We start from the raw sequence: 21,150 nt of genomic DNA on the forward strand, positions 1-21,150 counted from the left end.
GTGAGGCTTGGCCCCGGTAGCCCCGCCCCACCATTGTACAGCCCTGTGCTCCGGGCCGCTCCCCGCCCTCCCCATCCTGTCCGCAAGCCGGGAGGGCAAAAGCTGCCCTGTGCGGCCACAAAGGGCAGGGCTCAAGTCTCCGTCCGTGGCTGTGTGGCTTAGAGGACGTGTCCCCACGTCTCTGAGGTCCCACTGCTTCTCAAGTTCAAGGAAAGGCATCACACAGGGACTCAGGCCAGGCGCTGGGCCACAGCTGTGTGGGCAGCTGGTTAAGAGCACAAACCGTGTTCAAGTCTGAAATGAGAACAGAATGCTCTGGGGCCCTCGAAAGAGGGAGACCTCGCCCCTGGGGGCTCAGGCAGAACCCCCCAGAAAGGGGGATAAAATGGGCCTGTCCCATTTAACTATATATGCCCTAGAGAGTCTGTTTGACCCGGTTCGTGGAAGACTGGGAATAACCCGGCTGCCCATTACCAGCGGGTCTGCCACGTAAACTCAGCTTCCTCCAACCAAGTGGGAAGCGACGTCTTACAAAGAGGAAGCCCCTCCACGCGGGGTCGATGGAATAGAGCCGTACATTCTCCGCAGCAAGGGGGGAGCCTGTGCAACCCCTCAGACCGGGGACTTGGTTTGAGGATCAGAATACGGCAGACGGGGCCTTGAGCGTCCCCCTCCCCCTGCGGCGTGCGCCACCGTGGAAGGAAGCTGGGGCCCCCGACCCCAGGCCCACGGCCAGCACCGCCCGCTCCCGCGCAGGCGCCCCCATGGGGGTGGGACGCCCCCCGAGTCAGCCAGGCACAGCAGCAGCACCTGCAGCCCACCCACAGAGTCACGAGGAGAAACCGCCGATACCGCTGAGCTCGGGGGTGTTTGTGCCGCGGCCGCAGGCCTCCGGGGCTTGCCGACGGTGACACAGAGCTGGGCACACCGGTTCCTGTGCTCTGACCCCGTTTACTCAAGACCATAGTGGTCAGGAAGGCCTCGTGTTTCTGTGCTTTTAAACGTATAAAGGTCTGGAAGGATCGTGCTGACCTGGAACTTACCTAGGGTGGGGGAGGTGTTAGCCTCTTGTTAATGTTTTAACGTATGACAAGGAGAGATTGAATATTTAATATTATATTGAAATTTTAATATTTTACGAGAAGCCAGAGAAAGAGAAGACCAGAAACGGAGATGCAGGGGGAGACGTGGGGAGACAGCAGAGGCAGAGTAGGGAGGGGGACGGAATGAGGGCAAGGCAGCCTGGCGGGCGACACTGGATCCCATCCTCCCGCCCTCCTGGCCCGGGTATAAATCCCCAGCTGCCTGGGCAGCCAGCCAGCTGGTGGCCATGCCCTGGGGAGGCTTCCCCCTCACCCCTGCCCGGATCCCGCCCTTTGAGCTCCCAGGCCACGGCCCGCACCGGCCTCGGCACACTGGACGGGCACTGCGGCCAGCGGACCAGGGGCTGGCCCTGCTCCACGTGCGCACGGTCACCACGGTCCACGGCTTCCAGGTGCTGGCCGAGAGGCCTCGGGTGCTGTCGGCCGAGGCCCCGCTCTGGGAGACGGTACCTACAGCCCCAGCGCACGCGGAGGGAGGGGCAGGCCCCGGCTGGAGCCCAGAGCAGCCGGAGATCCCCAGGACCCCGCCCCACGGCAGATTCTGGAGTCTTCCAAAGGTGGACAGGATCCTGACGTCGCCCCCCCCCCCCCGGCCCCAGCTGCCTAGCACAATAGCTCTGGTAGTGGGATGGGCCAACGCACGCCTCCTGGTTCGCACAGGCCCCCCCAAACCCTGTCACTACCCCACTTCCAGATGAGGACCCTGTGGCCCCGGTGGTGGGCTGCCCCCAGCACCCTGTCCCGGACCCTTCTGGTGCTCTAAGGCCGCCGAGGCTAACGCCTCTCGCCGAGGCCCAAAGCGGAACGGGTGACAGCATGGGGGCGGGACGGTGCACAGGGAAAGAAGGTAACCACCTGCCCTACCCGCCCTGGCCCCGGGGGCTCAGAGGGAGCGTTCTCCTCATTCTCACGCTCTGGGTGCCTCCCTGCCCCCAACAGCCAAGGGAAGACCTCCCTTCGACCCCCAAGCACCAGCAAAAGGACCTGGATGCCACCAAGTAGCGTAGGGCCGACTGCTGCAGAGCCCGGAGCCCCCCCGGCGTCCGTGTGTCACTGTGTGCTTCCAGGTCTCCTGGCCCATGAAGCAGGAGAGGGCTCATTCAAGGACCCGGATGTAAGGGGCTTTTGCATGCGGGGTGAGTTTGCAGGTGGAGGGGGTTCTTGGGTTCTCGGGGGGGGCCAGTGTGGAGGGCTGGTATGGGGCGCGCACCGCTGGAAGCTGGCGGGCTCCTTCTGTAAAGCTGCTGCCGCCCGCTGGCCACACGCCGCCGGGTCCTCTACCCCCGAGCCGCCACCCCTTGCCCTTTGGCCACGAACAAGGCGAAGGGCTTTTCAAGGTCCGGCGTCCCCAGTGCCAGACTGTGGCCAGCAGGCTCCTCGCCATTTGCCCTTCCGTTCAAGTGGGTCAGTGTCTGGGCCTCAGCGACCTGGACCCCAGAATCCAGACCCCGCCAGAGCCTCCCAGCCCTAGAAACCTCCTGCACTGTGCTTGGTCCGTGGCGGGCCTGGGCCCCGTGTGGCTTCCGTGTGCACCACAGAAAGTGCCCGCCTTCCCGCGGTCCGGACGTGTCCCCGGCGGGTCCTTGTCTGGGAATCTGGGCCTGTGTGGGGGAGCTCACAGCCTGGTTCGGGGGACGTGGGTTCTTCCTGGGAGGGGCAACAGAGGAGCACCTCATCGACGGGCTGCGGGGGCTCCCCGAGTTCTCTGGCCAGAGCTTCGCCAGGCGGGTGGGGACAGCCCTGGAGCCCTGTGGCAGGACCGTGCGGGGTCCCTGCCGAGTCACAATGCCACGGGAGCGCCCGAGCCACCGGCAGACGCCCTGAGATTCCGGGCATGCGGGCATGCAGAAGATCACGTCTGGAGCTGGAGGACCGGGAGCCAACCGCGCCTTCAGGCGTCTGGGCTGACAGCACAGGGATGAGGCACGATGGGGTGGAGAGGGTGGCAGGCCGCTGGCCGCCCAGGTTGCTGGGCCACCTGGTCCTCCCCACCCACTTCCAGAGCAGGCAGGATGGGGGTCCTGCAGGGAGAGCGGCACAGGGCCAGGAACATGTCTGTTACGGGCGGGGGGCCTCACTGGGGCTCAGGCTTAATGGGGTGCTGGCGTGTGCCGGGGTAATTACTCTTGTCCTTTAAAGCAGTTTTGGCCGGCGTTACAAACAGCCTGTCCTGGGGTCCCCTCGTGGCACACATGGGGATTAACCGGATGCCACACCTGCAGGGAAAGAGCCGGAGCTCAGAGGCTGGCCGGGAGAGGCCCCGAGCCCCGGGGGGCTGAGACGAGCTCCCAGAGCAGACAGAAAATCTCTTCCCAAGACCGGGCCTGGACCTTCCGGCACAACCAAGAGTTTGGGAGCCACCAGGGGATTTCCCCACCACTAAGACAGAGGTCAGGTGGGACACGTTGATTGGGTTCCCCCTCTCTCACGACCACCACGCAGCAGGTCAGCAGCCGGGGGTCCAGACTGGGAAGTCAGGGAAGAAGTGCCTCTCGGGTCGATTTGAAATTGAATAGGGTCACGTCCCCTTCCCCCCAAGATGCGATGGTCTCCTGGGAGCGTCCAGAAGCCTCAGGCCGGTTGATCAGCCACAACCGTGACCGGTAAGACATGGGACCCGGCCCCCTAGGCCCGCGGCTGTCCCTCTCTGAGGGTCGCACGGTGTGGGAGGAGGTGGGTGCTTGGCCATTCCTGGCCCCAGGTCGGGGCTCCCTTACTTTGGGGTCTTCTTTGGGGCGGCGTGGGGGGCTCCGAGGTGGGGCATCGGCCCCAAGGGCGGCGTCCGAGAGCCTGGCCAGCTTCCGTTCCTCCTGAGCCTGGAGGCCACACCCGGTGGCCATTCACTTGCTGTCTGGGGCCCTTTAGCGATCTTCTGGAGCTTTCTACGAACATCGGGGGCTGACTGGCTTACGCAGCAGCCCCGGGATCAAGCACCCTTCCCGAGGGTCTGGGGGCGTCCGTGGATCTCTGCAGCCCTTCCGCCGCGCGGGATCGGAAGAGGGCAGGATTTCCCTCCTCGTGGCGCCGTGCACTGGCTTGATGACACGCCCCTTCGCGCCCTCCCAGAGGCACGGGTCCCGGCGGTCCCCGAGGGCTAGGCCTTGCTGCCCAGGCTAGCGGTCCCACCTGGGGTGCATCTGTGGTCCAGCCACCATCCCCAGTGGGTGCATGAGGGGAGGACGCCGTGGAGGGCGCCTGCGCGGGTCTGCGCTCCGGCCCAGCTGCACAAGCCCCCAGGTTCCTGCAGAGGGTGAGAGCGATGACCCAGGGGTCCCTCCAGGTGAGATCAAATGTCAGGGTCAGGCCCGAGAAGTCCTCCGTGAATGTGTCCGGGTCCTCAGAGAAACGACAGGCGCTCGGGGCATCGTTCCGACACGGAAGAGGGGGTGTACTCTGGTTGTGCCCGGAGGCCCCCCGCCACGTTACCACGTTGCCACGTTGGGAAGCCGGAACGGGGATCCTTCTGACTCGGCTCCAGTGACGGGGACAGACGCGTTGGTAGGTGGGGGACTCATGGCTCCAGCTGGGGCTAGAGGCGATGGGGTGTCCCTGTCGGTCTTGGGTTGTTCCCCGGGGTGAGTGACGGGCCTTGCGTCTGTGGGATCGCTCCGGGGGCCATGAAGGCCAGGACGCGGGGGTCTCCGTACGCAGTGTGGTGTTATAGGAACGACTAGCCTCTTCTGGTCGGACCTCCCCGCCCGCCAGCTTACGTGGGGGCCAAGCACGGGTACGGTAGTGGGTGTACATCTTCCTTATTCAGCTGCCCAGGAAGAGCTGGTCACAGTGTTTCCAGGTATGACCCAGGGGCGTCTTTGGGGAGGACGTGGAACGTCCCACGGCCTTCAGGCAGAGGCTGGCTCTGCACAGCGAAGGGGTTTCCGAATCAGCGAGGGTCCCTGTTACCCTCAGGAGGCCTGGGTCTGTCCCGGGAGGTTCTCTACAGAGCCATCGCGGCGGGGACGGGCATGCCGCGTGCCACCCTGGCCGGCCCTGCGTCCCAGGGCGCCGGCCTTCCTGCAGAGCCCACAGGAACAATGTCTGATAATTCCCAGGGTGGACATCCTCATGACTCCAACATCTCTGACTATCCCGTTCCCCGAGAGCTAGGGGGACAGTTAGGGACAAGCAGTGGCCGCCCGGGAAACGGGGGTCCCCTGGATTGGTCACATGGTCCTTGTCTGACAAGTTTCTACCTTGCCGTAGGCCGCGTGGAACGAACCCCCATCTGCCATTTTCCCCTGAACCCCTGAAATGTTTGGGCTGAATGGCATTCAGTTAAGAGGGGAAGGAGGCAAACCTGCAGGGGAAGATCTCGTTGGTGGTGTCCCTCGCTAGGGAGCTCTGCGGTGACCCTCACAGACACAGCCATGAGTTGTGCGGTCAGAATTCCTGGTCACCTGAGTGCTTTCTGGGGGGAAGGAGCCAGTGTCCCTCTCTTCCTGGGGACTAGAAACGGTCTCCCCGGGTAGCGGGGAGAGAGTGCAAGGGAGGAACGCTGAGCCGCGGCTCTCCGGCACAAGGGAGGCGGCGGGGAGACCCTCCGATGACGGGGGCGGCTCCACACGCAGTGACGTCAGGCCCACGCACGACACATGCTGTCGGGGGCCTGGCAGATCCAGGCCCTGGGCACTCGACCGACAGTGCCCGACCCGGGACGCCACCAGAGGCTTGGATCTCATGGCGAGGGAGGACGCGCGTTGTGGGGGGGGGGGGGGAACGCCGCACAAGGGCTGAGCCAGGCAGGCAGAAAAGCTTATTAAGGCGAGAGGACGTGGACTCATGGGAGCGGGGGCTCAGGGGAGAGCGGCACCCGGGCGCGGGGCTTTAACCACGTGGATGGCTGTTAACGAGGGGGAGGTGGAGCCCCTCCTCGGGGTGGGGATTTCGGCGCCTTTTCTTCCTCGTGTGTTCGTGTGTCTCCGGCCTTCTGTGTTGCCAGCTGGGCCTTGACCACGGGGTCCCGTGCTCCTTCTGGAGTGTTTCCGGATCAGGCCTGCAGGGCACGCAGGGCCGGCTCCGGCTCTCAGTAAATGGGTGCCGCGCAGCTGAGCCTCTGCCTGGCCACCTCCATCGGGACCGGGTCAGCCCTGTGCCGCCCCTTCTGCCACCTGCCGGTGCCCGCCCACCCTGCACTGGCCGCTGCTGACCCCGGCAGGCAGGGGTCAGGACTCAGCCGGACAGGTAGGGCCGGAGGCAGAAAGCATTCCCGGCGTGCCGGGAGGCCCCCACCCTGAGCTGAGAATCTGAGTCCCCTGCCCTGCCCCCAACCCTAGGGCCACACCCACCCAGGGGTCCGGCGGCCTCCCAAATTCACGCACCCTAAGCTGGCGCTCCGCCTGCCACCTCCCCAGCCATCCTGGCCCCGGGTCTATCCCCACAGTCCCCTCACTTGCTCAGGCCACACACCTTGGGGTCACCCTTGATGCCCCCCTCCCTGCACATCCCTCCCATCAGCAAGTGCTGACGAGCCTCCCTTCAGAAGCTCTCGTAAAGCAGTTAAGGAACCAATAACACCAGCCCCAACGCTCAGAAAACTGAGGAGTAGGGAACAGTCCCCGTCTCCCCTCTGCTGCATTCACTCCACTGCACCCCAGCCACAGTGGGCTCCCTGCTGACTCTCCAGTGCACGGCTCTCGCTCCTGCCTCAGGACCTTTGCACGTGCTGTTCGAGCTCCTGAGCATGTTTCCTCCCACGTGTTCACAAACCTCGTCCCCCACTTCCTTCAGGCTGTTGTCCTTCCAAAACCGTCATCGGCACCTACACAGTGGGTCCCACTCGCCTGGAGGCTCTGCAAGGTGGGGACTGCATCGGGCTCCGTGAACGCTGTGATTCGGGTAGGACGCCGAGTCCTCCGCGGTCCGCGGCGAGAGCTGGAGGAATGGTCCGCAGAATCCGAAGCGACTGGTTTCCTCCACAAATACGTCATCGGCAGGGAGACAGAAAGAGAGGGTCAGACGCGGGGAGACCCTGTTCCTTAAACGAGACATATGGACCCAGTTTGGACCCCAGCCTGAGCAAAGGGAAAGCGTTTTACAAGACAATCAGGGAAATTGGGCTCTGGCTGGACACTGGAGAACATTCAGGAATGACTGTTAGTTGTTTTAAAGGGTGATAATGGAATTGTTGGGTTTGGCTCGTTTTTCGTAAGTCCTATTTTAGATGTGGACAGAATTACGCGTGTCAGGGATCCACGGCGAAATCTGCTGGGAGAGCTGCGAGGTCCTCATGGAGCCCGAGGGCCCGTGGGTGGTGGGTTCACAGGGCTCCGCTGTATGACGCCCTCAGCTTTTGCTTGTGTTTGAAAATTCCCAGGGGCGCCCAGCTGGCTCAGTCTGTGGAGCGTGCGGGGCTTGATCTCAGGGTCGTGAGTTCGAGCCCCACACGGGGAGGAGAACCACTTAAAAAAGAAAAAAAAACTTCATAACAAAAAGTTATCATAAACAAGCAGTTCTCCTGGGATCTGCGGGGAGCTATTCATTTCTACATGTACCAGAGCAGAGTGTGTTTTTTAATGGTGGGCGGTGAATTCCATTCTCAGAGAACTTGCTCTGTGGGGGGCTGTCACGTGTTCGGGAGACATTTCTCAGAGCTCATGGCTTCTGTACTTAGACTCCTCCCATGTGGCCGCACAAAGCCAATCCTCACGCTCCCTGTCTAGAACCCTCTATGGCTCCCAACTTCTCTTCAGAAAAAATCTGAATGCCTCTTTTTTTTTTTAAAGATTTTATTTATTTAAGTGATTGCCACACCCAATGTGGGGCTTGAACTCACAACCCCGAGATTAAGGGTCGCTCGCTCTACCCACCGAGCCGGGCAGGCGCCCCGAGTGCCTCTTCATACTCACATTTTGTTGCTCCACGGCTCGTGCGCTCACGGGTTTGCAGTCAAACTGTCCCTTTGTTGTGACTTTGCTAAGTCAACAATTCTTCGCTAGAGCCCCAGGTCCTGGCTGGTGAGTCTGGTTCAACAAAGGACCTGGAGGAGCTGAAACAGAGAAGCTTCTTACTCACAGGACCTGCGGGAGACACAGGGCATGCCTGGAGGGCCCCGGGGCGAGCTGGGCAGGGTGCAGGCAGAGAGGGCAGCAGGCCCGGGCACCGGCCCTTATTAGGGTCCCCGGGTGCAGTGTTTTCGGGGTCCCTGGACCCAAGCTGGGTTGGTCAGCTCCTTGAGGGGCAAAGCTAAGGGGAGGCCCCCCGAGGCGGGGAGACTGCCGATCGCAGGGCTGTCGTGGGCGTCACATCAGGGGCTTGCACTTGCTGGGCCCCACACGCTGCTCTCCGGGGCGCAGGCGACTCTGAGAGGCCAGTGCCGGTTCAAGGCCCCCGCAGGCCACGTGGCGAAACAGCTGACACGGAGGCAGCGACGCATCACAGAGCACCGTGCCTAACTCTGGACACCCCTCCCGTGACACCTGCCTTGCAGCCTGGGTTTCGGCCCCTTTGTCTCCCCAGCCTGACGACGGACCTGTGTTTGGGGACTCGGTATCCCAAGTGTGCCACACACGGGGTGAGGGAACGTGGACTCCGTAAATCGTAGTCGATACTCGTTCACGGTTGTTCAGTGTGGATCAGGCGGTCATGCCGATATGACCCGCCCGTTCCGTCCTCAGACAATCTAGAGGGACTCGCTGTTATTATTCCCACGGCGCAGGTGAAGCTCCTGGGGCCCAGAGAGGTTAGGTCACTAGCTCAAGGTCACACAGCAGGGACCCCAGGGGTAGGGCTCTGGAGCCCAAGGCCTCAATCACTGCGCATTCGCCCCTCAGCAACCGATGACTCCAATCCCAGTTACAGAGGGGAAGCCGTTTGGGGCCATACCCGTGGCTCCCAGGCCACCTGCCCCCAAAGCCTCCCTCCGCTGGCCATGACTGCATATCACGCTGGAGAGAGAGGGCAAGAGGAGAAGGACCTTTAATTTTAGAAATAATTACTGCCACCTAAGGACTCCTGCTGGCTTTCCCAGGTGCAAGGGCACAAGATGGCAGAGCCTGTGACCCGGGCTCACCCCCACCCAGGAGGCGCATCAGGGCTCAGAAGCCCCCCGGGCAGGCGGCCACCTCCCTGCCCCCCAGCCCCTCCCATCTATTCCCCATCTGGAGCTGTGCTCTCCTCCTGGGTGGTCTGGGCCAAGTTGCACACTCAAGCCGTTTGCTGAGCCCACTCTGTGCTCCGTGGACATGGAGGCGTGTGAGACAAGTGAGGTCCTGCCGGCAGGCGCTCCCTTGGGACAGGGCGTGGGAAGATGCTGCCCAAGGACAGAAAGGAGAAGACAAGCGGTGGTTTCGGGGAGGAGTAGATGCTGAAAGGAAAAGGGGGTACCCCTTCCCCACTCAGAAGCCCCGCCTCTGGGCGCAAACGCTACCGCCCTCAACATCACCGGGTCACTCGGTCATTCAACCAGCACCTACTGGACGCCCACTGTGTGCGTCCCGAGCCACAGCGACGAAGCAGGAAGAGCGCATGATAAAGAGGGTAAATCAGTAAATTACAGAGTATCTTCACAGGGGAGACAACCAGCAGGAGGGAAGGGGTGGAGACGGGAGTCAGGAGGGAGGCGAGGAGGGGGGAGACTGGAGAAGGGCGCTGCGGGCAGAGGGAACAGCCCTGCACAGGTCCCGAGCTGCGCAGGTGTGAGGCCTCCCCCTGCCCTTCAGCCGGGTCTCAAGCTGGGCAGAGCCACCAGTCCCCCGTGTCCTCTGTCATTGGGAGTGGATCTGTGCCGGCCTAGAAGACGGGCAGCGTTCTGACCCCACGTTGCAGATGCGTAAACCGAGGCTGCAGGGGAGTCTCCCGCGGCCCCACAACCATCTAGATTCGAGCCCTGGCCATGGCTCCAGGCTGCCTGGCAGCCTGCAGGCCTCGCCTCCAGCGCCCCTCCCCGGGGAAGCATCCCTGTCCCCCCCCCCCGCCCCGGGTTGGGCACTGGGTGTCTCTGCTGAGTTTTCCATCCCGCTTCATGATTATTTCATGAATCTGCTTCCCCCGCCAGCCGTAGTGAGCCCCCTCGTTTCCCTGAGAGTCTCCTCCCTCCAGCATTTGGCCTGGTGCACAAGAGGTGCTCAATAATGCTTTCCTCCAAGGGCCCTGAGAAGCAGGTATCAGGAGAGGCCGGTATCAAAAGGGAGACACAGAAGCTCAGAGAAGGGAAGTGACCACCCCGAGGTCACACAGCAGGTCCTACGTGACGACTTCTCTGTGCCGTTTCTAGGCTGGTCACGGGGGTGGGGAGCCACGAGGGGGGGCTGCCCACATCCTCCTTCTGGACCTCTCTGCGGCCAGGCAGGGAGCCACCCCCACCCCCAGCCTGTGGGGGCCTGGCCCGCGGCCTCCTGAGATACAGTTTCTGGGCCTCCAGCCAACGCGACAGTCTGGGAACAGAGCCTGCTTGAGTCACAGGTGGCTGAGCTGACGCCAAGCTGCCGTCAAAGCAGCTGGGAAGATGGGGGGTGGGAGAGTACAAGGTTACACGCCTGGGCCGAGGCAGCTGGGCCCTCTGCAGGCCCCTCCCTGGGGACAATGTCAGCTCCCAGCCTCAGTTTGCTCATCCGTGAAATGGGAATGGGAGCGTGAGTGCAGAAAGCAGCCAAGGGCCCGCGTTTAAAACGAGCTGTGCCCTGGTGTTATTAGCACGATGGGGGAGAGGGTGCCCTCACCCCCGTCCTCTGTCCCCGAGGTCCCCAACTGTAGTAACGTCCACCTACCCTGCCAGACTTCACAGTGTGTGCCCTAAATGGGGCCGGGCTCAGCCCCGGCCGGTGCGGGCAGGCCCTGTCCTGGAGGCTGGAACACCCCGCTCCTAGGGCCATTTCTGCCCTGTCTTGCTTGCATGTGGGAGCCACGGTACCCCAGCCTGGGGCTTGGAAGTAGGGACCCTGCACGGGGACATTCCGTGATTCTCAGCAGATGAGGAGGGCCCCCTCTGAACTCGAGCTTCCCAAGCAGAGGGGACCCACAAGTCCCCAAACTATTCACTGTATGTAAAAGTAAAAGGCCCATTCTTCCCCCAACATTCACTGAGCACTGCGCATGCTGCCACCAGCTCAGGGTGCAAGGATGGGAAAGCCCAGTTACTCAGACAAACACAAGGGAGTTCGATCTAGCCAAGGAAGGATGAAGGGAAAGGCATTCCAGGCAGGGCGAATAGCACATGCAGAGGCCCTGAGGCCACTGCAGCACTTCGTGCTTGAGGAAGAGCCTGGGCCCTCCCTGGGCACAGTGAGGGGGAGGGTGGGAGGAAGGGGGAGGCGGCAGAGCCAGAAACACACACCGACTTTAGACAAGACCCTGAGAGCAATGAGGAGCCATGGGCGGTTCTGGAGCGCAGTACTTCAGTTTCCTCCGGGGCCCACGTGGGGAGCTAGCTGGAGTGGAAGGGGCTGGGGCGGGCGTCCAAGAGCCAGGTGCTGGAGGCCTGGCCTGAGGATGAGGCAGTGAAGAGGGGCCGGGTCCCGGAGCGGCCAGCCAGGGCGCCCGGCGTTTCCCCTCACCGCAGCCTCCGCAGGCCCACCAAGGCCCTGGCCCCAGGGGGTCCTCAGACTGGCGCCGACGCGGGCGGGGTGCACACAGACGGCACGTGCTCCCGGGCCTGCTCCCGTCCCTGCCCGCCGCCCCGGCGCGTCCCGGCACCTGCGCGCACGTGGCCCCGCGCGCCCCGCACACCTGCGGCCCGGGCGCCGCGCACCCCGCGAGCAGGCGGCGCGCACGGCCCAGCGCAGCCCCGCGCGCCCCCGCCCCTAGAGCCGGGGAGGGCGGCCGGGCACGCGCGGCGGGGGCGCGCACGGCGGCCCGGGAGGCGGCGGCGGCGGCAGCTCGTGTCGGCTCCGGGCGGCCCCCGCGCCGCAGCCCGCGCCGTGTCCGCGGCGGAGCCGCCCAGGTGAGTGGCCGCGCGGGCCGGCGACCCCGCTCCGCCCGCGCCCCGCAGCCCCCACCCGCTCCCCCATCCTCGCACAGGGGCGCTCGCCCCGCGCGCCCCTCCTGGGCGCATGGCTCTCTTCCAGGCCCCCAGCTCTCCCCCTGGAAACTTTGGGGGCCACTCCCCACGCTGGGGTCCTCCCTCCCCTCCCCCGGGGCACTGAGGAGCGGGGAGCGGGGTGGACGTCTCCGTGGGGCCATGGGGATGCCTGGAAGGATGCGCTCCCTTCCATGGGGGAAGAAGGGAGCACTGGCTGGGTCTGGGGGGGGGGGACGGTGAGGATAAAGGCTTCATCCCTGCAGCGGGGTCTGGTCCAGCCGGGAGGTGCCGGGATGCCTGGAAGGAGAAGGGGGCGTTTGGGGTCCACACTAGGGTGGGCTTCATCCCTGGGTCTGGGGACAGCTCAGCCTGTGGGGAGGTATTTGGGGGCGAAGGGCTGAGCCCTCTGCGCTGTGGGCCTGTGTCCAAGCAACGCCAAAGATGCGGTGGGAAGCTTCTCTCCATCACCCTGGGTGCCCCCGGGGCCTCTGGGCCTGGCCAGTGAGGCCACTGAGCCCCATTCAACAAGTTGGGGGGGGGGGGGGGACAGCGCCTTGTGCCTTGGTCTGTGCCCAAGAAAAGACCCAGTCCTCACTTCGGAGAGCGCCTTAATGACTGGTTTCTTTAACATGTGCTCTGGACGCTGAAGACACAGGTACCCCAGCCCCACAGTTCTGAGGTTTGGGCCCCAGACCTTGCGTTATTAACAAGCAGACCCTGGTGATTCCATGTACATACAGAGATGATTGAGAACCTCTTGCTTCTGGCTGGGGGGGGGGGGGCTCTGGTGTGACAGGACAGCGGGCAGAGGGTCCATTTGGAACTTGATGGGGGGCCCTCTGGACAGCAGATCCGTGGGACCTGGAGTAATCCAGGAGGGCTCCCTGGAGGAAGTGTGGAGGCTGGGAAGGGTGTGGCCTATGTGTGACAGAAGGTGGAGGACACAAGGTCTCAGAGTGGATGAGGCGGTAAGCAAGGAGGGGGTGTCTTGTCAGCGGAGGCGGGCTACGGGCACCCCAGCCAAAGCAGCCGCTAGCCGAGGCGGGCTCCGGACCGACCCCGCGGGCTTCCCCCCCACACGCAGCTCCTGCACTCCACAAGGACGACATGGGTGACAGCAAGGGACTGTCCAGCGCAGGACGGGGATTCGGAAGGGTTAACCCAGCGCTGTCATCCTGGCTTTCCTTCCATTCGGCGTCCCAGCTGGTGACCTGTGGCGCAGGAGAGCCCCTCGCCGGCCTCCAGTGCTGAGGCTGACGTGACCGCACACGGATGCACGCTGGGCCCTGGTGTGGGGCTCGGTGCCCCCACTGCCCTCGCAGCAGCCCTGCCCTGCTCAGCCTCAGTATGCTCCTCTGCAGAATGGGGGCGGCTGCTCCTAGCCGCCCTCAGATGAAGCTCGGGACCTGCAGGTGCCTCACTGAGTGGGCCCAGAAAGCCGATGCGAGGAAGCAGCTTGATTGCTCTTCCCCCGTGCTGTCATTCCGGGCACCCCTGAGTCACCACCCAGTCACCAGGTAGACAGCCTCTCGGGGGACTCTCCAAGCAAAGCTTGTCCCAGGTGGGCCCCAGTGAGCCACCCACCAGCACGGGTCAGTCCTGGGCCTTAGAAGGCACCGTTTGCCCTCCAGTAGCACTCTGGAATTTAATGGAAAGAGTTGGCATCAGACCCACGTTCAAACGTTGACCCTTAAGCTTCATAATGCTAGGTGAACTGGACCACTCTGACCCTCGGTCTCTTTTTCTCCAAATGGGCTTCCTTATTCCCACCCTTAGGGCTGGGCTAGCGGGTGAGCAGCCACAGTATATGGTGGGCATTCAAAAAGTGGTTCTAGATCTAGAAGCCTCTCCTGTAGAGGGCAGTTGGCAGCGCCTGTGTGTAGGTTGGCAAGGAAAGTGGGTCGGGAGGCCCCCAGCCCCCCAAAGAGTTAAGGGAGTAACAGCAGACGGAGGCTAATTAGGGCTTAATGAATTGTCATGGATGAAAGCCCCAGGAGGGCCTGGATCTAGGACGAAGGATGAACCAAATGGGGTGGGGGGGTGTCGGCAGTGTGTCCCCAAAAGCAGGCCTCGGAGGGCCGTGTGCTGCTGCAGCTGGGCCCCCACCTTCCAAGTCTGTCTAGATGTTTCTTTGGCCCTGCCAAACCAAGCTCCCTCCTGCCCGCCGGCAGCAGGGGGTGGCAGGGGTCCCGCTGCCGAGCTTCCACATTCTCTCACCCCAACCCCCCCCCCGCCCCCTGTGGGTTCAGCTGCTGTCTCCAAGGGGGCCTGGCTGGGTCTTGCCCGAGGCAGTCTTCAGCACCCGCTGGCCTGGCACGGGCAGGAGGATGTGTCTCCTGTGGTCTGGCCTGGGAGAACACTCGCCCAGAATGCAGCAGGGGGTGGAAGGCGCCGGGGGCCTGGCCAGGCTGCCTCTGCTCCAGGGGAGCGGCCCGGGTACCCCAGCCACACTCTGCCCCTCCTTGGGTTGAGAGTTTGTGGCAAATTAGCCCTGGACAGTTTGGGGTGGAGGCGAGGAGGGGTGTCCATTCCCCAGGTCCTGCCACGATGGACAGATTTCAGGGCCCCTCTCCAGGTGGGTCCCCACACTTATGCTGGTGCTGATGGCTGACTCCACGGGGAGCTCAGTCCCTCGCTCTCCCCAGCCCCCGGAAGCAGGCGCACAGCCTCGCGGGGCCTCAGCCCACCTCTTCAAGACCACAAGAGTCTCCCAGGACCACCGTCACAAACCGCCACCAACTTAGGGCTTAAAACCACTCACACTGACTCTCTGACAGTTTGAGCTCAGAAGTCCTAAAACCCAGGCATGGGCAGGGCTGGACCCCCGGGGCCCCAGGGAGACCCGGCTCCTGCCTCTCCCTGGCCCTCGCCCTCCCCCCATCCTCACCGCCAGCAGCGCGGGGTCTGCCATCTCTGGGACTCCCGCCTGCTGCCTCCCTCTTGTGAGGACGCCGGGCCACCCAGGCGTCCAGGACAGTCTCCCCGTCTTGAGGTCAGCTCATCGTTACCCTTAATCTCATTGGCAAACTGCGTTCTCGTGGCCACATAGGGTGACAGGCACAGGTTCCAGGGATGAGGACACAGGCATCTTTAGGACGCCCGCCATCCAGCTGCGCGCACACCCCACCCTCTTCCCGTGGCCTCTCTTTTACCTCTTTCTGCTGTTATCACCCGTAGACAGAAAGGCAGGGATTTTGTCTCTTTCGTTCAAAGCCGTGTCCCTTGAGAGCCGGAACAGCACCTCGCACCCAGCAGGCGCCCACGAAGCACTCGTTGAACGAATGAATGAATGGGGTGAAGCCCTGGCCAAGCGCAGAGCAGGGCAGAGGACTCAAGGCTCCTGACCCCAGCCGGCACCCAGGGCAGGCTCTTCCGGAAGGATCCGTCTCTACAAAGCACGTGCTCGGCTGACTCCCTGTCCGCCCCTCCCCCTCCCGTCAGCCTGGGAAGGTGGTAGCAGGGAGGGGTGCGGGGGAGCCCCTTTTCCAGAAGGGAAAACCGAGGCTCAGGGCATGGAGTCTCTGCCCAAGGCAGTCAGGGCGGGCGCTGCCAGGACCCGGGCACTGTCCTGCTCCAGAGTGTCGCAGGTCCTTTGCTGTATTCACAGGGTAGTAGTGGGTCCCACAGCACCCAGCTCCGTGCACGCTGTGGGTGGAGAGAGGAAGAATGTGGTGCCCGCTCTCACGGCATCGTCAGGCAGGCAGAACGTTCCAGACCCAGGGGCTGCAGGGTGACGGGGTCAGACCACACGGAACAGGTGCACCTGAGACTAACACAGACACCTGCTCAGAGCCCCTCCCGACTGCCCACCGCTCCCGGCCCCGGCTCCCAGCCCCTTGGTGGGGTCCAGGCCCTGTGTGCTTCCACCCTGGCCAACTCCGGCTCCCAGCCCCCAGACACAGACACGCACCAGGCCACCAGCCTCTCGGGTCTGCTCCTTGGGCACCAGACTTGTCCCCACACCAGTGACTTAGCTCCTGCGGGTTCCTCCACCCAGAATACAGTTTCCCGGACTTTCGCCTGGCTGACCCCTGCCTCCCGTTCGGGTCTCCACTCAGAGAGGCCACCCCAGGCCATACTGGACAAAGCATCAGACCGTAACAGACCCCCGCTTTTCCCAAACCCTCTACATCGTGTGTTCATTTCCATGATTCTTGTCTGCTCGCTCACCCAACACGACGCTCGGGGAGGGAACCAGACACAGAAAGCCCCACGGCGTGTGAGTCCACGTGTGTGACACGTCCAGAACAGGCTCCTCCATGGACGGGAAGGGGGCTCGTGGGGGCCGGAGGGTGATGGCTAATGGGGACGGTGTTTCCTTTGGGCTGATGGAATGTTCTGGAATCAGATAGCGGTAATGGTTGCACAATACTGTGAATTCACTAAAAGGCAATGAACTAAAAACTTGAAATAGGAAAAACGTGTCAGGCCTGGCACACAGTAGGTCCCGGGAGGAGGAAGGGACACCCGGAGTGTAAGTGGGCAGCGGGGTGTCTCCACGCCCCGCCTGGGTCCGCGGTGACCACAGCCGCCCCGCAGACGGCCTTGTCGTAGCAGTGAGGCTCTGTGCTCGAAACACACGTCACCCGCCCACCTGGACGCCGGGCCGGGCCAGTCTGGCCCCGTGGGATTTGCCCTCTGGTGGGAGAAGGGGTTGTGGCCGCAGCCCCTGCGTGCCGGCTTGTCCATCTGGACCACGCCGGTGACGGAGGCCCTGGTTCTGCAAGGAGGTCTGGGGGGCAGCGGGCTTAGCTCCAGGCACCCAGCACAGTCTCCTCGGGGCCTTTATCTGGGGCAGCCCTCAGCCCGACTCCACGCACTTGCTGACCCCAAGGCTTTCTGTGGTGTGGGAGGAGGGCGTTGCGGCTCTGGGGGCCTCACGGGTCTGATGGCTGGCACTCAGGCTCCTGGGTCTGCAGAGAGGGCAGAAGTCATGGTTCTGTGGAGGGTGGGGTCCCCTGACCCTGGGGGAGCCGTGGAGAACCGGGTGCAGTATCCTGGTTTTGAGTCTTGGTTCTGCTTGTCACTTGCTGTGTGGCCCTGGGCAGGTCACTTGCCCTCTCTGGGCCTCTGCTTCCCTGTGTAACACAGACTGACGATCACCGATTTCCTCCTGGGACATCAGCTGCAAGCCTGCTATGTGTCATAGATAGGGCTCTCACCGGGGTGACCCTGCCTCCCCATCTGGGGACACCTGTGGTGCTCCTGGCATCAAGTGGGTGGGGGCCAGGGATGCAGCTCAGAGAACGACAGCCCCCCAGAGGACGACCCCACCCCCGTGTCAGTGGTGCAGGTCTTGTCTGATTCCCCCCCGCCCCGAGGGCCATTCTGCAGGTGGAAATACTGAGGCCCCAAGAAGGAACCAGGTCCACAGAACGCTCACGTGTGAGCCAGTCTGCGGTGGGCGGTCCTGTCAGGAGAGGCAGAGCGCTGCTTGCAGGTGGGGCTGACAGCACTTGCTGATGGACTGGTTGGGGGGGGGGCGTTGCCATGATTCCCGCGTGTGCAGGAGGAGGGGAGGAGCGGGGAAGGCTCCCTGTTGCCAGGGCTGGGGTGCGGTTGGGGGGGCACTGCAGGACCCCCCCAGGAGAGGGGGTCCCCAGGACTGGAGCTCAGGGGAGACGTGCTGCCCAAGACAGAAAACCAAGAGTCGTCGGCAGACAGTGATTTAGTCAGAGAGACAGGAGGAGAGGCCCCGGGCAGGGAAGGAGGGTCTGGAGCACAGGTGGGCGCCACGTCCCCCAGGGAGAAGGGAAGGGGTGGAGAAGGGGCAACACCAGTGCCCTCCTTTCCCTGTCGGCTGCAGCTCCCCACAGGGCCTTTGCCCGCGCTGTGCCCTCTGCCCGGCCTGTCGTTCCTACCGCATCTGCCTGGCCCACCTGCAGGGAAATGGGCGCAGGGCCCTAAGAATCCTGAGGAAGCAGGACGGGAGCCCCACCGTGGGGCCCAGGGTCAGGACACAGGCCTGCGAGGGTCCCTCCCTTGCTTGCCGCACCCCCGGTCCCCGTGGAGGAGAAGACAGGGCCGCGCCTGTGGGAAGGTCGGGGGACAGGCCGGGTCACAGCTGGAGCGGCCCCGCGGGGTGCCGTGGACCAGCTATGCTCCCATCCAGGGGGTCGCTGTGGCTTGGGCGCCCTGTGACAGGCGAGGGGCGAGGGTGGGGCGCGCCTTAGAGGTCACGAGGCACCACACAGCTCAGCGTCCTGCCAGCCCCTCTGCGGCATGTCCCTGCGGCTGGGTCCCCGCCCGGCCCACCTCTGGTCGCCCGAGTCCTTCCTTCCTGGTTTTGTCCTTATCCGTGTTCTGTGGCAACTGTTTTGTAAGAATTCTTTCCAACGTAAAAACAGCTTAAGAAATGCGCGAAGTCCGTGTTCACGTCTTGCCTGAACCGCAGGGCCTCACCCCACGGTGTTTGCGGGGGACCGTGCCCCACCCCCGGGCTGCCCTTCCTGCCACCCCAGCTCAGCCCCCTCCCCGCCCCGTGGGGCCTCCGATGGCACAGCTCTCTGTCTGGTGATTGGATCTTGCAGTCCCCTCAACACCCCCGCTGTCCCTTCCCTGGAGTGGTTTCTCTCCCCCTGGAGGCGGGACTGTTCATTTAGCTTCTTTCTCATCCATCGGCTCCAGGAAAGAGAGCTCTGTCTCCCCTGCTCGGTGTGCCCGGGACCTGGAGAACGCTCGGCTCCTGGCCGCTGTTTGTTGACTGACTAGTGGACAGAAGCGGTGAATGAGGGGAAGCCGCATCACCGTGTCCCTGAGGTGATGGAAGTAGGTCCGTGTTATACGCATTAAAAACCGTTTCAAAATACCCTTGAAACGAGGGGACCATTGCTTGTCAACTATACTCAATTAAATAGTTTTTCTTTAAAATGCCACCAGACGCAGAGCGGTGTTTTGGATTATGGCTGGACGGGCTGCCAGCTTCCCCCCAAGGCGGCCCCCTGCCACCTCTGAGGTGCTGTGAGGCTCGGGGTTCCCATCTGGAAAGGGAGGGCGATGGCAGGGTGCCCCCCATGCGGTGGGGGGGGCGTCCAGGTGCCAGCCCAGAGCCGAGGCTCTGTGGCATTTGCTGCGTTGATGACGGTGCTGGTGGCGTTCATGGTCCCGCAGACGCAGGGACCGGCGATAAGCAAGGGTCTCGATAGCATTTAGAGAGACTATGATGGGGACGCCCGGTCGGTCAGGGGAGCGCATGACACTTGGTCTTGGGGTTGTGAGTTTGAGCCCCACGTTGGGCATAGAGCTTACTTTAAAAAAAGAGAGAACACGTAGACTAGGATGGGGACTATAGTGCAGAGAGTCACCAGGGAAGCGACATAGCACCAGACCCAAATAAAGTCAGGGAGAGAGCCAAGCAGGGAAGGTGTTCCAGGCAGAGGGAACATCACGTGCAAAGGCCCTGGGGCAGGATCCGGCCTGCTGTGAGGGAGGAACAGCCAGAAGGCCCCAGGTGGCTGGAGCAGAGGAGGAGAGAGGGAGGAGGGGACAGCAGGGAAAGGACGGGGCGGGTGGTGCCGAGGCTTGAGGGCCTAATTATACTCTAGAGGGGGGTGAAATTTGCTGCAGAAAGAACAGACCAGGCAACTCTGTCCCCACAAGGAGTCCGTGTTTGGGGCTAAATCATACCACCCATTCGCTCCTTGGGGCAAAGCCAGAGAGGCCCCAACTCCCCCGAATTAGGCTGTTGAGGCCCAAGTTCCTGGGGCGAGGATAGTTACTCCTTGACCACAGGGAACAGCACAGGCTGGGACAGGGACCTGGGAGTGACCTCAGTCAGGGCCAAGTTTAGGGTAGGAAGTTGCCTGACCTGTGAGACGGGCAGCTGAACAGGGGACCATCCGTTCCGGCTCTCTTTGCCGCTTCTGGGACCCAGCCTCCCCACGTGCAGGGCAACAACATGGGCAGAATGACCTAGAAAAACAGCCTCAGCGGGAAGTTTGCCTTGGGGAAAGACTGTGTCCCTGCAATGCCCAGGTCAGAATTAAGGACAGCCGCGCCCGCAGGGCACAGCCAGCCGGCTCCCGCTCCCTCCCACGGCCTCCCTCCTGTTCCCCAGCTGGGGGCCTGGAGCCGAGACCCGCGGATCCTTGGTTTCCTCCTGCTGTGAGCGATAACCTTCCCACCATTCCCAGGGCTGTTCCGTGTGGTACGTGAACTCCCAGGCATTGGGGGGGGGCACATCTAGAATTCAGTTCGGTGTTTCGTTTCATTTTATTTTGCCATAAATAGGGTTGTGCTGTCTACAGCTGTCTGGCACCCCGGATGTTTTGAACCCCCGTCTAACTGCATCTCAGCTGTCTTCCCTTGGCGGGTACCTTCGACTCTCCCAGGGTTCCGCGATAACCACAGATTACGGCTCATTTGATCCCCTGTGATGAACACTTAGGTTAGTCTGTTTCTCCTCCGCGTAACTAGATCTCAGCTGTCTTCCTCCATCGATGCATGGGAATCTCCTCGATTCCACAGCAGACACGAACCGTAATTTAACCAGTTCCCTATTGATGGACACATAGTTACCTCCAGTTTTCCCCGTTTCCCATGACACTGCGGCAAGCTCAAGGCGTCTGCAGTGCTGTGCTCCCTCCCAAGTCTCTAGAACCAGCCCTCGGTGGTTCCTGCTGCTCCTCGGTGTCCTGTGGCTCATAGCCGCACCCTCCAACCCACTATCTCGTGGCCTCTGCTCTCTGCGTTGGAGTCCGTGACTCCCCTTTGTACCAAACACCAGTCATTGGATGAGGGCCACCTGACCTCAGGGCCACCTCGTCTTAACTGGATGGCACCTGCAAAGTGCAGACTCTCCCCCCAGTCACAAGGGATTCATCTCCAGCGCGAAGCAGGCGGGTACTTGGGGCTCCGTGTGTGTTCATTCCCCAAAGGGCCCGGGAGGGCAAGAGCTGGCCTCACAGATGTCAAGCAGGTGAGGGTCTGTAGCCTGAGTCCCTGCCAGGCCAGTCTTGTGGGAACACTGCGGAAACAGGCGGGCTCTCAGGGGGATGCTTGGGGCGCTGCAGCTGCTGAGAGGCCAAAACTAGCTGACCAGCTAGTGGGCACCCCCCATCCAGCTGCCACCTGGCTGGACCCTCCCCTTCCGTA

The sequence above is a fragment of the Ursus americanus genome, chromosome 14 (assembly GCF_024610735.1).
Source record: "Ursus americanus isolate L20-20 chromosome 14, mUrsAme1.1.p, whole genome shotgun sequence".
NCBI classification, from domain to species: domain Eukaryota; kingdom Metazoa; phylum Chordata; class Mammalia; order Carnivora; family Ursidae; genus Ursus; species Ursus americanus.